We start from the raw sequence: 16,295 nt of genomic DNA on the forward strand, positions 1-16,295 counted from the left end.
TGAGGCTATGACAGGTTGGCTGTCAGCCTGAAGTGGTCCAGGTGAGGTGAGGGGACGTTTTTTCTGCTGATAGCTCAAGTATTCTTGTATAGAAACAGCAGGTTTTTATACAACTTGATAAATGGTCTTGATCACCTGGTAGCCTGTGTTAGGAAAAATATGCTTTCCTTGACCAGTTTGCAAGTATGGTAGTTGTGTATTTGTGCTGCATTAAAAACTTAGTGATTGCTTTGGTCGCTGCCAGAGTGCTGCAGTTGCTGGTAGTTTGCATAGAAGATGCCGTTTTGTCTGCAAACACTCGTTAAACACTGAGGGGAGGTGAAATGCAACTCAGAGGCGGAGACCAATTTGCCTTCAAAGTAAAAGTTGTGCCTTATTGGTGAAACAAATGTTTCAAAATGTGCAACTTTTACTTTGAAGGTGGGCGGTCTCTGTTAGTGAGTGGTTGGTGAGTGTTTGCAGACAGGTTGCCATCTTCCATGCAAACTACATCCGTCTGTCGCAGTCTGCTAGTGACCAAAGAAATCTGAGAGGTTTTTGGTGCAGCACTGTATACATTTTTTAAACCAGTTTCATTTAGATAACACAAGCAACCACTCGCCAAACAGTCTGTAAGCTGCTTTTGTAAACAGACTTTTAATTTGAAAGGTGAGGATCAGTTTATCCACATATGCCATTGACCTTTTTTCCACCAACTGTGTGCTGGTCCTAACCCCCCCCCCAAAAAAAAGAAAAAAAAACAACAACAGAAAAACAAACAGTACCAGTATAGCTCCAGAAAAATAAGTTCCACTGGGGAAACCACTGATGTCAGAGGCTGTGGGTGGGGCTACACTGGATAACATCTGCCTTTTAAACCTGTGAAGTTTGTGCTGGTTCTCCAAAGACAGTAAGACAAGGACCGTAAACACTGATCTGACAGCAGCCGTCAGCTGACTGAGAACAAAGAGAGGAGCAGCAGATTTGACAGAAAAGGATCAGCTGAGTCACATGACTGCTAAGCAGTCACGTGACAGCGGAGTCCGTTTATATATATTTTTAATTGTGATATTTAATCCTTTCCTGCGTGTACAAATAAACAGTATATTATATACACAATCAGTAATATAAACAGCAGCTTCACTGATCAACAACAGAATAATCTGCTGCTGCAGTTTGAATAAAGAAACTTTATTTAGAGAAATGTAAACTACATGTTCCAGTGCAATCAGAATGAAGAAGAGGAGGGTGATGAAGATCCAATTATAACGATGCTGTGTGATGTCATGATGATGATGTCTGGATGTTTATTAAAAATAAATAAATAAAAAGTTTACTAATGCGTTTTGTTTGTTGTTGTTTTTTCCTCTGATCAGGTGACCAACAAACAGTATAATCAATTATTTCCTCTTAAGTGAGCAATAATCTTCATCTTCATCTTTCTTACAAATGTCTCCATGTCTGAGTCTGACGCACATTAACAAACGTTATTTTTCGCGCTGGCTACCTTCTGATTACCACGGGCGCAATGAAGTTACATCTGCACCTTGAACGCATCACAGGGAGGAGGACTAGAAAAGGTGCTGAAGGTGTATCCTGTTCGTAGGATGTCATTAGTTTGTGATTACTGAGCGAGTATGTGCATGCCGTCGCTGGAAACGATGCGGGGCTTATTTAAAAGGAACTCATTCAACAGAAATACGCACTAACATGCCTGTGAGACTCAACTGCGTTCCGGACCTTTAACCCCTGCCAGCCCGTGGTTTAAAAGCGCTCCTACCTCTGCCCAGTTTCACCAGTTTAATCCCTGTTGGCTTTTCAAATTAAGAGTTTGGCTAATAAAACACGTACTCCACTGTGGTTTAGTAAACTGTACTGGTGGTTTACGGAGACTCTGGAAACCACACGACTCTTCAAATAGACGTCACAGGGGTACAAGATGTAGCATCATACGCGAGAATTTACTGTTAGGGATGCGTCTGTACTACACTAACTACAGGTTTGCTCGTTAGTACTCCTATTAGAACAAAAGTATCTGGATACATCCTCATCCGCTAAAAACCCACATTGTAATATTAATAATAAGACTTTACTTGTTGAGTTATTTAAACGTGGATTTAATTGGGCCATCTTAAGTATCAGAGGTAAAAGTCGCCTATTTTATTCATATAAATAAAAAAAATTTTTCTCATATTAAACCCACGCATGAAGTATTTCACTTTCAGAGGATCGATATTCTGACTGACACTGAGTGTTGACTGGACAGATGGGATCGATAGCTTTTAATTATTAAAACCTCTGGATTTCTAAGCCAGGCTTCGCGGTGGGTTTTCGGCTGTGGACCTTGGAGCGCAGCGGGGCGGGGTCTCTGTCAAACCTGTTGTGCGTCTCTCCGCGCGGACTGTGCGGATCCGGGTGTCTGCTGGGGTCTTTTGGAAGTTTCTCGGGCTACTCGGACGCCGGGAGGACGGCACAGCAGCCTGGCGAGCTCAGGTGAGTCGGACCCGGACCTCATCGCCCCCCTTGTCACGGCTCTGAGTTGTCCCGCTGTTGTAGGAAGGAAAAGGCGTGAGAGTCAGGCGTGTCTGCCCGACACACGCCAGACTCCATTCAGGAATGTAGTAGTTTTAGATGTTGCCGGTTTTCCGTTAGGCTGTTTATCTGAGGGAGGCAGCTGCCGATGGCTTTAGAACCGGGAGGAGATGCTCTTTGACTCCGCTCAGAAACATTGATATTATGACCAGCACCAGGTTATGTCCCCCGGGTTTAATTTACAGAGCTGTAAATACAGAGCGGCTCAGACTCTGGACTGGGAGTTTAAAAGTGGACAATCCCTTCAGGGAGTCTGGCCGGCGGTCTGACTGAAGCCGGTTTAACAGCAGGAGTGATAAATGTGGTGCTGGGTTCAGTTTGTAAGTCTGCCTCCTCACTGAGTGCTTCTGTGTGTGTCCGTGTCGGCCGTTTCCAGCCTGTCCTGGCACGGCACGGCACGGCCGCAGCAGCCACTGAATAGCTGGCATTCCAACACACACAGACACACACACTCTCACACTCTGTGCTGCTGTTATGGCTGGAGCGAGTTTAGAAGTCACCTTTGCAGACTTGCATAAGGGAAGTGAGCATCACGCGACACTCTGAGAACATAAACAAAAAACAATACAACCCCCCCCCCCCTCCCTCCCCCTCTCCTCCTCCTACACAAACACACAGAAAGTTGCTGGACCTGCTCTTTGTTCCAGTTTAAATTAATGTGGTCAGTATTTCTAGGGAAACTGGGCAGGGCCGCTGATATTTTCTGTTTGGGCCCTCGGGGCCCCTTAAGCTCCTGGATACCACATGACTCCAGGCTGATGCAGATCTGCTGGTCCTGATTCAGTTTTTAAAGTTGCACTGTGTTACCCTTCCACAGATCCTGCTCAGGCTTTAACTGCTGCTTTGTTGGTGTATCAGACTTCCTGTCTGTGGTTGCAGCATGTTGGCTCCTGCTGAATGTAGCCTATAGAATAGTAAAGTTGTTGGGACTCCTTCCAGAGGCAGAAGTGGCGCTCTGGTTTAGTTTGCAGTGACAATCCGGTTGATGGTGCTGAAGGAGATTATCGGTCTGAGTCTGTGGTTTGCTGAAAAAGTGCGAAAAAGAGCAGAATGCTCCTTTATTATTTTGTGATGTTTAGGAACAGCTGAACCTTTTTTTTTGTTCAAACTCTTGATGTTCTGCATGAAGGTTTGAATTACTGAACACAATACATGGAACACTGGGGAAAATGGTTTGTTCAGATACTTAAAGTTCATGCTTTTAAAGACAGAAAGAAACTGTGTTTAAATCTGGATTCCAGTGCTCAGCTAACTTGCTTCAGTTTACCCACTCCTCTTCCAGACATCTTGCTATCTTGGGAATGTTTCCAGTCACTTAAGCTCATCAGCCACTTTATTAGGTACACCTGTTCAACTGCTTGTTAGCACAAATATCTAATGAGGCAACCACATGGCAGCAGCTCATTGCATTTAGGCATGTAGACATGGTCAAGCTGACCTACTCATCAGAATGAGGAAGAACAGTGATGGTTGTTGGTGCCAGAGGGTCTGTCCGAGTATTTCAGAAAATGATCATCTGCTGGGATTTTCCCAAACATGCATCTCCAGGGTTTACAGAGAATGGTCTGTAAAAGGGAAAATACCCTGTGAGCTGCAGCTCTCTGGGTTAAAATGATGTGTTGACAAGCTGCTTTGAGGCGATAAGAAAGCAACATTTACTTAAATAACCACCCATTGCTGCCAAGGTATGCAGAAGAGCATCTCTGAACGGCCAACACATTGAACCTTGAAGCAGGGTTACAGCAGCAGAAGACCGAAAACTGAGGCTGCAGTTCCCGCGGGCTCACCAAAACTGGGCAGGAGAAGACTGGAAAGACATTGTCTGGTCAGTCTCAATTTCTGCTGCATCATTCACATGATAGGGACAGACTTTAAACAGCATGACAGCATGAATCCATCCTGCTTTGTGAACAGTTCAGGCTGCTGCTGGTGAAATGGTGTGGAGCATATTTTCTTTGCACACTTTGTGCACCTTAGTACCAACTGAGCGTCTTTTAACCATCACAGCCTGCCTTAATATTTTTACTGAGCATGTCCACACCTTTCTGACCTCAGTGTACCCATCCTCTGATGACAGCTGCCAGTTTTAATGGTCACCAGGACATGAAAGCTGCAGGTGAAATATGAAAGAATCTGCCTAAAAGGTTTTCCTCAACATTAAGTTTTAAAAACCTTCTTTTTCCTCTCAGAAGATTTACTCGTACCTCCATCTGTGCTGCTTTTCGTTTGAACACCACGTCTTTCTTATAATTCTGGTTGAAATGATTTTGTGTTTGGATTTCTGACTGTACGCACTTCAGGTTTCTTTTATACAAAACCTCGTTCTTTTAGAGAAAAACAGAAAAAAAATCACAGAGACTGAAAAAAATCCAAACATGAATTTTGATTATTGATTAAATTATTTCAGTTTAACTCACAAGCAAAGCCGTGTTATTCCTCCAGCTCCTTTTTATTGAAAAGTACAGGAGCTGCCCACATGCTGCATAAGTAAGACAATAAGATTATAATAGAACAACAAAATGCATCAAATACATAAAAACTGTCCAAATGAAAAAATATCATAACTAATGTTTAATAACCTTGATAATTCACAGTAAAGGTGATTCACACGTAGATGGAACAAATGGAAACTGATGAAAATCAATTAACAGATTTAAAATAGAGGCGGTGTGGTCAAAGTTTATTGAAAACAAAATGAAGGTTTCGCTGCTGGCAGTGAGGAGCAGCTCTAATGCATGACTTTGTTTCTTTGTGCAATCATTAGATTTCTGCAGCAGCCTGACAGTCACAGTTCAGGGCCGCACTGATAAAAATGTTAAATTGTAGATTTTCTGAATGGACTCTGGTTTAAAGAGACAACCTGAAGACTCCTTTACCCGATTTAACCCAGAAACCCGAATGAAGCTCACCCACTGACCACCCTGGCATGTGATCGGCTTGAGGCAGTGACATCATGCTCCTCCTCCTCATCCTCCTTTTCCTCCTCATCATCAGTGAGATGAAGATTACTTAACCGAAATGCCCATTTGACTAATCTGAAGGGTTTAGTCTGAGTCCAGCTTCAGAGTCAGATTACTGTCTAATCCACACACACACACACACACACACACACACACACACACACACACACACACACACACACACACACACACACACACACACACACACACACACACACACACACACACAGGGTTAATGTGCTTTAATCTGCAGTTTTAGTCCAACTGGGCTCGCACCAGTAACACCAGCACAGAGTGCTCTACTTTCCTGAAAGTCACCATCGTGTTTCCTCATTTCCTGCTGCAGAGGATTTGATGCAGTGTTAGCAGATGAACTGATCTGATCAGCTAATTGATTAATCAGCAAATACAAATAGAGTGAGGTCTTTTTAAACGGGGCAGAATCTGCAGAATCAGTGACAACATCACTTCACAGATGTGAGAAATATGTGATTATTTTAGTCCTGTGTGTGATCACTGTGAAGACCACTTTGGTTGCTGGTGTTAATGTGCCATTTCTATATTTCTATATGCTCTGGTTGTACAATGTACTTTACTACTGCGCTGAATGTGTTTGTGGAGGTGCGAAGGCATAAATAACAGATAGAAAAAGTGTTCACGATGATGTGAGAGAAAGATCAGAATAAATAAATGTTAACGAGGAAGCTTCTTTCGGCTGCTCCCTTATTCACAGCGTGTCTGATTTGGCAGTTTTTACACCGGATGCCCTCCCTAACACAACCCGAAAGAGTTTTGTTTTTTCGAACCGGGGATCTTTTGCTTGTTAGGCGAATATGTAAACTAATATTAGTCATCATATTTAGGAAACAAGTTGGAGACGGTGGAGATGGGGGGGGAATCCTAATACAGGGGAAGAGGATTGTTAAATGTTCTGGTTCTCCACCCCCCGCCCTGTGCTCCGAGTGCTGTGGAGAGACTCTGAGCGAGGATCTGCTTCTAACATCTGAACTCAGTTTATAAAGGTTTATAAAGTAACAACAAGATAATCGGGGTTAAAATTTTACTCTCATAGTATTTTATGTTTGCTTTACATTGCATTACCACCCCCTCTATAAATAAAAGCCCACACTGACTCACAAGAGGAAGTGACATTTTCTCAATGAGCCTGTGGAAAGATCATCAGGCGCTCCTGCAGCTGCCTTTGTCTCTCACAATCTTTTACTGGGTCATGTGATACTTTATAGTCCCAAAGATGTGAGTCGTGACCGAGCTCAAACAGCTGGATGTCCTCCCTCACACTCACCTCCTTATTTTCACTTATTAGTATAAAATTAAAGTTCAATAAGTTGAGGAGATCCAACATAAAAGGAAACATTTCAGAAAATTTAGTAACTGCACAATGTTTGTTAAGTTAGTGAATAATCATGTTCAGTCATCCTAATGACAATTATTACATTAAGATAAGTTTGACTGAAGCCATGTGGAGGCAGAAGACATCCAAGCAGGTTCTATTTTTCTCTCATAATCTACTGATTGTTCAGAAAACGTCAAGTGACATCTCAATGAGAGCGACGGAGCACATTTTTTTCTCTTTCTTCTTTTGTGTTTAGAAATGACTCACAATACTTATCAGTAATAAAACTGCTTCCAGATAATTTCCCGTCCATCTGCTAATCGAGTAATCGGGTCAGGTGTGGACTGCTCGCTGGTTTCTGGGGAAATAATCCTACTGACATGTGCGAAGGGGGCCAACGGGGGCCCCGCTGACAACTCCTTCCCCTCAGGAGGGGAATTATTATCTTCAGCCCTGCAGATAATGTGATAAAGACTTTTGTAATGATTTATATAACTCTGTGTCCTAAAGATAAATGACAGTTTGGGAAACATGAGAAACACAAAAAAGACAAAATAAAGAAAATACATTTGAGTTGAAATTTGTTTCGTAAATACTAAAAGTGTTCGCCCGCTTTGCTGTCAGTCTCGAGGAGCTGAGCTGAAGTCAGTGTGACGTGACGGAAACAGCAACAGTGTGTGCGCTTCACTGTTTGTGTGTCTGATTAGCTGTCAGTTTCTAATACAATCTGTGTGACCATCTGTTTTACTCCACTGTACACACTGGGTGTGTGTGTGTGCTCCTGGGAATTGTTATCACATGTTCCATGTATGCACACACGCCTGCACAGGTGCTGTTATGTGTCTGCAGGTTCTTTTAAAGATAATTGGAATTAATTTAAGATCTAATATCTGCAGAAGGTTCAGTGAGCGAGGCTGCTCTCCAGATCTGGATGATGTTTGGGAACGCGATCACTTCAGATCAGTTAAGTCTGGTTTAAAAATAGGTAGAAAAGTTTGGTGTGTTTGTCGGTGACACTTCTCTGACACATTATGGGTGCAGTGAACCAGAAAGAGTGAGAACATACACTGGGCTATATCTTTGCTCTGATAAGGAGCAGCTGTACTCACCAGCACACAGCTGAAACAGTCATCAAGCTGTGTGCCGGCTGTGTGCCCCGTCATGATTGGCTAATATGTTGTAAAGCAGATTGGGTTTTTGAGAGGCGGCGGGGCAACCGCCATCACTCCATCACTGGCGTTGGGCAGTTTTCCCATGAATTTCTACTCAAGAGTCTCCTGAGTGGCGACTCGCCCGCACGCTCGCTGCTGTGTCAGCTGTAATCTTGCTTAGCACAGCTACCAGTGAGCCGCATCTTCCCACAGAAAGCTTCCCCCGATCACCGCTCGATGTATCTCTGCTTGTCTAAGTGTCTAAAAGTCTCCAGGTTTCATTTGTTTCCTCCGAGCGAGGAGCTTTGCGAACCAACTGAAAGTCGTCCCGCTCGTTTCTCAAACCGCCCTCCTCCGTGCTGTCTGCAGCAGCTCCTCGTGATCTTCACTCAGACCTCCTTACTTCTTTATCGACTTTATTTATAACGTTGTAGTCTTAAAAGTTAAAATATAAAGTAAACTGTGAGCATTTTTGTGGATGAGCAGCAGAGTAATGACTGCTGTAGCTGCTCTTGGCATGGTTTTCAGTTCTTCTCAGTTTTGTCACCTGAAGCTCTTTATTAGCGCTTATCTTGAACAAACATGAGCAACAGAAACAGCAACAGTGAAATAACCGGAGATTAGCTTCAGCGCTCAGAATATTAAAAAGAGGAGTCTCCTTCAGAGCCATATTTTCCAGCAAAGACCCCGAGACGAACCAGCAGAGCCGCACGTATCAGGCCGTAGATTGATCAGCTGATCAAAGGAGAATGACTGTTTACGTGTTTGAATCGAGAACTTCTTAAACATGCTGACGTGAAGCGAAGTGTTTTCATGGTTTGGACTTTTGCTGACGTCACACGCTGCTCTGTGAAACTGAGCCGAGCTGTTCTCTGATGTTTTATGCACCGAACGATTAATCGATCTGTGGCCCGAATGATGTTTGCTGCTTTTCACACATAAAATCTGATTAGAACATAGTTTGACTCATAAAAACAAGAAATACAGAGAAAATCTGACTTTATGTTTTATCAATTTATGTTTCTGAATTCTTAATAAAATCAAATCTCCAAAAATAAATTCCCCCAAACGGACCCCAGAATCCACCTGGAACCAGAATCAGACCCTCTGAGCAGAAAACGGCACTGCTGGTTTGGGTGAACTGACCCTTTAATGTTATTAATCCTGTAGGACAACCACTGGCTGCAGAACATCAGAGGATCTTGTGTGTGTGTGTGTTTCATGTGTTCCTGCAGATGAAAGAGTTGCTGGTTTGATTCCTCAGGGACTCTCAGCCAGCGGCTGGCTGCTACTGATTTGAACCACAATGACGCACACACAATCCTCAGGAGGTTGTGTGTCTGCGTGTGCGTGCGTGTGTGTTTCTCCTGATCCAGGTTCCATCATGTTTTTCTTTTGTTTTGGTTGCATTCTTCTGAGCAGCTTCACTTCAAGAGTACGAGTTTTCTTGGCGGAAGTTGTCTCACTCCCCGTGTTTTCTTTGGACACTGTGGCAGCCAGCTATCCCAGAATGCATTTCACACTCCCCCAGCGGCTGAATGGAGGTGCTTCGTTTTTCCCTCCAGGGACTGCCGGTCAATCAGCGAGGACTCCAGCAGCTGCAGAGCTGAATTCAGAGCCTCAACTTTTACACTGAGGATTAATCAGATTGATCCAGTAAATCGAATCAGAGCGGACTGATATTCTGTAAATAGACACAACCTCAGAGCATGAGCCAGAGTCAGTGTACTACAGGTGCAGTGTGACAGGTACTAAGTGGCGGTGGTGGGGTACCCGGGTGTGACGTCAGCACAGGGGAAGCTTGAGATCAGCAAAGCCACAGCGTTTAGAAGAAGCTGTCACTCAGTGCGTTTTTATTTTTTTCTATTGTCCAAACACTGTATATAAAAGATGGACACAAACCCCATGACATCACCTCGTTTCTGGATGGACTTTGCTTTGAAACCTGGGTGGATAAAGCCACCCAGAATCATTGGTTGACATCTATAATGCTGCTGGGTCAAACAGTAAACATCATTTAAATGACTCTTTGTAAACTATCACAATATCTATTCAAATGTAACTGATTACAGGCCAACTGATACAGAATATTTAGGATAAGGACCCAAATGCAGGACTCACGAACTCAAAGGCTGATTCTGTGATGCACTGAGTCTTCTTCAGTCACCTTTGTCACTCAGCTTGTGTTAATAGACCTCTCTGCTGAATCACACGTGTTATTAATCTCTGGCTTTGTTCCACTGCTTGTCTTCTATCCCGTCTTCCTTCTCTCACCTCAACCAATCGCAGCAGATGGCCCCGCCCCTCCCTGAGCCTGGTTCTGCTGGAGGTTTCTTCCTGTTAAAAGGGAGTTTTTCCTTCCCACTGTCGCCAAAGTGCTGCTCATAGGGGGTCATATGATTGTTGGGTTTTTCTCTGTATGTATTATTGCAGGGTCTACCTTACAGTATAAAGCGCCTTGAGGCGACTGTTGTTGTGATTTGGCGCTGTATACATAAAATTGAAATTGAACTGAATTAAAGTAAAAGAGGCAGCTTTATTGCAATGTAGCAAAATTACTCAATACAGAAACCAACAACTGAAATGAGGAACTGAGATGCTGGGAAACTATAAACTGGAGAGCTAGAAACTAGGAGCGTGGATGATGAGGACCACGCAGGAAACACTCAGGACGTGGGGATGCCGAGACAACGGGCAGAGGAAAACACACGAGGGACTAACGAGGGAGGTAGAAACCCAGCTGGGAGAGATCAAACATAACGAGACGGGGAATACACTAACACAGGACGTGAGACTGTCAAAGTAAAACAGGAAACACGAGACAAACACAAAGACACGGACTTGACACTGAGACAAGGAGACACAAAAACATGAAACACAGGGAGACACATAGACAGAAGCCTAAAGACTATAAACTAAAACATGAGCACAAAACCATGAAGAGAAACGAAACCACCACCAACAACAAATCAAAGAATATGAACTCAAACCAGAAAGAACCAGAACTGATATTTGGTCATGTAAAAATATGTATTGGCCAGTTTTTGTTACCTTTTTTGCATTTCAACACACAAAGCACAAATATTTCCCTAACATCATCTTTTTATCCTTAGTTTTCACATGATGTCAGAGCCACTGGGACATGCCCACCTGGAGCACTGCAGTCCTTTGCCCTCCAGCCATCCTTTGAACATCTTCGAGTTTAACTTGCCAGATAGCTCCTGTGCAGTCGGGTGCACTAATCAGCGTTTATTTACAGCTGCCAGCAGGGCAGAGTTTGTGGAGTATGGCACCAACACCTCCCTCCACAGCAGCCCCGGCTGTCAGTGGTGGCTCATTTAAACCGTAGGAATGATTTACCCGACACTGGAAGAATACTCGGTTGACTTCACTGTTATGATGCGACATTAATGTGACAAATTTATACTACTGGAACTTCTCTGTCCAAGTCAGCAAAACACAAGTGTGGTAGTTCATTTAAGCTAGCTATGTAGCACTTATGTTTGTCGTAACCACACACAAGTTCGTGTTCTTCATCTCCCACACGGCCGTCTTACCTACCCATCCACAAAGAAAATGCATGTAGCTGTCTGTACTTTGAAAGCTTTCATTCTTGCAGTGGTGTGAGGTGAGCAAAGATACACGTAGATGACACTGAGCTGAAGCTCTGGGGGACACATCACCACTTTCAGAAATTTAAATAAAACCACTGGTTTTGGAACAAGTCCCCAAAATGTGTAGTTTCTCTTCACATCTTAGTTTTCGATCGATGGATGTGTGGATAGATGATCCAAGTCAGCGGTCCCCAACCCCCGGGCCACAGACCGGTACCGGTCCATGAGTTGTTTGGTACCGGGCCGCGATAGTTGAGGCTCAGGTGTGAAATTTATGGTTTTCAGGGATTTTATTGTTATTTTTTTAATCGTTTTTATCATTTACTCGGTTTCCCTGGGTCTTTTCCCGTGTGTTATGAATAAATCTTCTTTTTTTTGGTACTGTACTGGTTTTATTTTGTTGTATTTACCCGCGACTCCTTAAAGGCCAGTCTGTGAAAATATTGTCGGACATAAACCGGTCTGTAGCGCAAAAAAGGTTGAGGACCGCTGATCCAGGTAATCTTGCCTTGAGACAGGTGAAAAAAAACCAATAGTACTCCGACTGTCCACTATCTGCCCTCATGATGGAGTAATGTTTGGCCCGCCAGGGTAGCGAGTTGGTCATGTGACTAAACAAAATATGAATGATCACATTAAGTCATGGACTGCTTGGATCTACTAGTTGTTGTGCTGTTGCCTTCTGTTGAACAAACTGTGTGATGTCATCATTTTATATCATCGATGGGAGTTTCTCCCATTTCTTCTTTACTGTTTTAGATTTTCATTTATTAAATATACAGGCCAATATATGGCTAAAACGGACCAATATATTGGCCCTCCCAGTAAGGCTCTAATGAAGGCACATCTTTCCCCAGCACTGCAGACATCCTGTCAGACAGGCAGAGGTCCTCTTTAATGGGGATTCCCAGGAGCCCAAAGGTGGGGGTTCTCTTCAAAGACCTCCTTGGTCTTTGTGGTGTTTCAGAACCAGGTTATTGTTGAACACTGTGTGTTTTCAGGTTCTGATTCTCCTCCGTAAATGCAGCTTCATTGCAGTCTGATGAGCCTGAAGGCTGTCATATCACCCGCAAACCTAACAATAGGTTTGAAGAGTGGCTGGGCTAGCAGCCATGCGTGAAGAGTGCATGAAAGTGGGGGCTCATCACACAACCATGGAGGGATCCCAGCGCTCAGGGTGGAGGATGTGCACTCGCCCAGTTGGAGAGTCTGGAGGCAGCTGATGAGGGAGCGGAGCGTGCCGAACAGCTTCTCCTGTGTGACTGTATTAACACCAAGCTGTAGTTAAAGAAGAGCATCCTTATGTTGGTGCTGTGTCTGTAAAGGCCTGCAGGGAAAACGCACTCACCTGCTGCTAGACAAATTGGTGTTGGTGTCTGTCAGCTGGCACAGTCAGAGCGAGCATTTTTAACAATATATCTGTTAAAGTTTTGATAAACAAGGCAGTCCACTGCAGAACGTGGTCAGCTGTCACGGTATTCCTGTGGTTTCGTGCCGGTTTACTCTGACACAGCGGAGATAAAATCACTCATTTTTTAATGCAGAGCTTGTTCATCCAAATGTCATCTTAGCTTGCTACTGTGGGTGTTTATAGCTTACCAGCACAGACAGGCACAGCTGTATGGGAATGCATCCTAATGAGGGTTTACTAGTGTTTTACACTGCTGACTTATGAGTGATTCCTTTAACCAACTAGTATTTTGGGCGATAACTTGTGAGGGCACCAATGTTCCCTTGCTGTGACGTCCCTAAAACTCACCTGAAGGTATTTTACTGCAATCAAAATCTGAACTATTGTGTCCAACTCTTTTATCAAAAACATGATGAAGATTTTTCACTTCATTTTCTGGACTTCACGGCTTTTCCTTCAGGATTATCTCATGTGTGCCCTCTAAGAAATCTGAGAGAGTGCGAGTTACTGGTTATATTAGAGATTCTCTGGCTTAGACTGCAGTCTGCTTCTGAAGTCATTTAATGGACAGACTGAGGATAATCTCCACCTGCTGTGAGAACCAATGAAGTCAAATTCACACAAAGATGGTGGAAGAAAACACGCTTTAATTCATGTTTTTGAGATTTTCATGAAATTTGGTTACAGCTTGTTCTACATTTGGACAAAAGCCTGCTAATGTAAAATAACTCAGTTAATTAAGTTCTTATTAAGTGACTTACTGAGCAAAACTGCAGAAGTTTTAGACGTATAAAAGACATAGAAGGATGTTCCCGCGGATTCATGTTTTTACCGGTTTTTGATGTTTTATTGAAGTTCTCAATCGATTAATCCTGCAGAGAATCTTTGGATAAGCCAGAAATTAAAAATAGTTACTTCTGCAGTGAACCATAGCAGACTTTAGCATTCTGAAATGGTTCATAAGTGGGCCGTGTGCAGTCTGCTGTAGCAGGTGTGTTTGATGTTTTTTGTGGCGGCTTGAACCTGAACTGACAGACCTGATAAGACGGAGGAAGAGGAGGGCGGGGTGCATTGTGGTGTTTGGGGGTTGGAGGGTGACCGGAGGACGAGTTGAAACAAACAAGAACTCACAAAGACGAGTAAAGGGGGGTTCTGGGTGGGTGTTTGGGGGTCTATTGTTGATCCCAGATTAGGGTGGGGCCTCCACACCGATTATACACACACACGCATGCACCGTAGAGTGGAGTATGAATGAAGTGTCCTTGATCGCACCAACTGCTGAGCCCCCCCCCCCCCCCCCCCCCGTCCTATTCCTCAAACTCACCCAACCCTCCCCCACCCACCCTCCCATCCTCCCCCGTATGTGTGTGTGTGTGTGTGTGAAATCACACACACACTAACTGTGTGTGTAGCTGGAGGTGATATTAATAATCCATAAAGAAGCTGGTTTCTCTCAATCGCTCCCTGTGGAGCACGCACACACACACACACACACACACACACACACACACACACACACACACACACACACACACACACACACACACACACACACACACACACACACACAGTGCTAACCAGCTGTCTCGCTGCCTGTCAGACAGACAGGATGGTGGAGTCACTTTCTGCCTTCTCACTGTAACACTTCAGTTTACAGTCACATATTTTCAGCTAATTTCCTGGAAACTTGAGCCGAATCTTTGCCGACTCTGTTCTCAGCAGCGAGCGTTCGGGAGGACGTGCACATTGACAAATTAAACAATCACCACATGTAAACATCGCCGTTTATATTTAGACATTTTATACAGAAATGAACAGCAACAACAAAAAATAAAAACCCTTCTTGCTGTTTACCTGCAAATTTCCATAAAACATCTGTGAGGTGCCATATGTTAGAGATCTGCTTTAGTGCAGATGCACTAATGCACTCATTTTGACTGACGGTTCTGCTGCACGTGGTGGAGCTGCAGACATGCTGCAGTGTTCAGCTGTTTGTGGAAATTCCTTTGGTTAGTGTTTCAAGTGTCCTCTATGCTGTGAAAGTTCAGCCACTCAGCAGTTACACTGACAAACTGATCTTTAGCTTATCAACAAATGCACCTGTAGTGTTTCCATCATAGACTGTTTATGTGCAGTTCCCTGGTTTCTCTGAGCAAAACAGGCCAAATCTAAGGGTGGAATGCTAATGCTAACTTACCAGCTGACGCGAGCAAGCTTGGCTGAGAAGTTGCATATCGTTAATATGCAATGATTTTCAAATTTGCTTAAAAAGCAGAAGAAAATAGTGAATTTGTTGTTTAGGAGTCCAAATTAGAGTTATTTACTTGGATTCCTGAACAGAAAAAAATAGTTTTAGTGGTTGATTGTTTTGATTGATTCATTTCTGACTTTTCAGAGACGTCTGGTGTGTTGGTTAAATCTTGCCATAAAAACATGATTTCAGTTTGTAAATTTTTAAATAAATAACAAAATAAGGACATAAAAAGTGATTTCTTGTTTTTATAGCAGATGGTCTAATAAACCATTTACAATATGACCTCAGATTAATTAATTCTCCCATATTCTATAATATCATGTATTTTATTTGAAATGACAATGTATTTATATTTATCTACAGATTAAAAGTATACACACTAGAATGAGGGCGAACAAGGGAGGTTTTTACATCACCAAATTTATATTATTACCTAATTTTAAATAAGGTGTAAGTAATATTGTGTAGACTTCAGATGTTTTACAGTAAAGGTGACACAAATATTAAGTAATTTTAGGTACTACATAAGTAAGAACCACATAATTTCCTGGTAATTTTGCAGAAAAACAAATAATATTTCCCCATCTTACAAAATTAAAGTACACTGTTTGGGGTGTGGCCTTACTATGGAGTGACTTAACCTGGTCCAGGTATTTTACAGCAAGGTCGGCACACCTGTCCTGCACACTACTTTTGAAAGTTGTGTTTGAACAATGAAGTGATGGGGGGAAAAGAAGTTCATTATAAGATGGCATAGACATGCAAATGTTGATGCTAGTGATTTTTTTCTTGTAACCTGGTAAAGTAGAACAGCACATTTATATTGGTAAAAATACAGGATAGTTGAGAAACAAAACATCTATTCTGCACATCAGCATAATGAACAATAAGTAAAGATGGAAAAAAGCAAGACAAAAAAACAGGATATTCACAGTGTAAGATGGGAAAGATTATCTATTTTTCTGCAAAACTACCAGAAA

At 43.0% G+C, this 16,295-nt stretch overlaps 1 protein-coding gene across 1 annotated transcript in view; it reads left to right on the forward strand.

The window, feature by feature from the left end:
• The first annotated feature begins 2,309 nt into the window (after positions 1-2,309).
• Positions 2,310-16,295, forward strand: part of plxnb3 (plexin B3) — an 89,222-nt gene continuing 75,236 nt past the window's right edge. The window contains exon 1 of the mRNA XM_026155157.1: positions 2,310-2,472. The gene's annotated coding sequence lies outside the window, so the exon portion shown is untranslated. The remainder of the gene's footprint in view (positions 2,473-16,295) is intronic.

This window comes from Astatotilapia calliptera, chromosome 20 (genome assembly GCF_900246225.1).
Source record: "Astatotilapia calliptera chromosome 20, fAstCal1.2, whole genome shotgun sequence".
In the NCBI taxonomy this organism is placed as follows: Eukaryota; Metazoa; Chordata; class Actinopteri; order Cichliformes; family Cichlidae; genus Astatotilapia; species Astatotilapia calliptera.